This window comes from Belonocnema kinseyi, chromosome 1 (assembly GCF_010883055.1).
Source record: "Belonocnema kinseyi isolate 2016_QV_RU_SX_M_011 chromosome 1, B_treatae_v1, whole genome shotgun sequence".
Taxonomy (NCBI): domain Eukaryota; kingdom Metazoa; phylum Arthropoda; class Insecta; order Hymenoptera; family Cynipidae; genus Belonocnema; species Belonocnema kinseyi.
Window position 1 is genome coordinate 160987859 of NC_046657.1, and position 2123 is coordinate 160989981.

The following is a 2123-nucleotide window of genomic DNA, read 5'->3' on the forward strand; positions in this document are numbered from 1 at the left end:
GTTATAGTTTCCAGAGTCTACCACGTGGAGGTGACAGTGCGATTTTAGACTCCTTTTATCTGAAAGATGATTCGGGGTGCTTAATTTTAGTGAGTCCCCTCGTCTCTCACTTTCTGGGGTGCTTGAATTTAGTGAGTCCCCTCGCCTCTCACTTTATGGGGTGCTTGATTTTTGTGAGTCCCCTTACCTCTCACTACACAACCACTTTATGCTGTTCGCCTCTTCTTCGTACCAGCTTTCCACTTTCTTGGAGTACTATTCTGCTTTCGATTACGTTTAGGCTTCGGGAAAACCTCACTTTTCTCCTCATAGGAAAATCGTTTCAGATCCAGCTGTCCCTTTGCGTTCGGAGCGAATGAATGATATTTGAGTGTACCTGGTATCGTCACAGCCTTACTAAATCGATCTGCTAATTTTATTGTCATCGCTGCATGCTCTTCTTTGCTACTGAAAAATACGAGATTTCCTTCAAGTTTTCTCTGCCCCATTCAAATAACTCGTAAGGTGTTAAGATCTGATTCTCAGCTGAACGTTGCAAGCTGGCTCCTGCAGCAAGACGATTCAGGTTACCTTCGATTCCATCGCATGGTCCTTTTCCATGGGCAGTTGGATGGAAAGTCCATTTTGCTCAACTAATTTCTGAGCTTTTCGGACTTGCCGTTCAGTTGCACCGAATACATCCATTAACTTCCTACGACTCCAAACCTTAGGGGCAAGTGAAATTAATAACATTTTTTCGTCAGAATCAGTAGCTTCCTTGAATTTATCTCTGATTTGTTGAAGAACTTCAAGGCCCGCTGCGTGATTAGGATCTTTACAGTCTTTACAATTTTCATAATCTTTACAGTCTTTTTTAACCAATAGAAAATCAGGATCGCCTTTAATTGATTCTTTGCCTGCAATATCATTATCAGCTTCGTCATCACATAAATCTTCTTCCACTCTGATAGCATTTTCTTCCATACTGGTTTCATTTGAAGGCTTCTGTAAAAAAACTACTAAATTCTTCTCTACAAACATAACATATCCTTGCATTTCTCGTTAATTGAGGAAATTCGGATCTTTGAATTACCGTCACACGTCTCAAGCTGCGTCCAGTACATAAGTCATTTCTGCGAAAAGGATTTACACAACGATTGCCCCAATCTGTTTTTGTTGCCATTATTACTTGAAAATAATTTTAATATTAGTTCCAATATCAGAAAAAATGAATCAAGAATATATTTCCTAATTTAAGCAAGCAGAGCAACATAAAAATATCTATTATAAAGTCATCTGAGCTTCGGGTACAGAATGAATAGAAAACAAAATCAACAGAATGTTTGCAGCTCATATAAACTAAATCGATTTTCTTTCTTGTGAGAAAGAAGTTTCTAGGCAGCCATGTAGCGGTCAAATTCTGAAGCTCGAAATTCTTTCGTTAGACCACGTCAGTAACATAGATATCATATGAAAACAGGTTCAATTCGCAGCAGTATAAAAGATGTAGTTTGTATCACAGAACAAGTAAATTACCCCTGTTTTTAGAATAATGTAATTCATAAATTTGTATTAACAATTGAGTAGTTGGATGCAAGAACAGCTTGCTTGTATTTTTAGAAGTCACTTGTGTTTCTTTTGTTTTGCACATAATTTCGTGGAGAACAAATGAAGAGCAAGTGACTTCTGAAAATACAAGTAAGCTGTTCTTGCACCCAACTACTCAATTAATCAATATTTTCGATTAAGTGAGTCGTTTTTTCCGATGACTTCATGCAATTTTGGATCAATGTGAGTAATAAAAAAAAATGGCATACTTGAAAACTGTTCCGCGGTATGCTACCGCATAACGCCCGAGTGCGAGCGCGAGGACATCCTCTACAACCGGCTCTGTAACTCAATGAATTTCAATTTGTCCATTTTCTTATTAGACATTTTTCATAGTAAAAAAGTCAAGCTTTCTTTTGAGACTATTTAAAAAAAATTGTAGATGTCTAAATTGCGAAAAAAGTTAAATAAACAATTAATTTATTGAGAAAATAGTTTAAACAATTTTTTTTTATAAATAATAAAATAGGATGAAAGCGTGTAAAAAGCACTTTCCAAAACCCTCATAAAAATTTTAAATCGCGTAATTAGAAAGG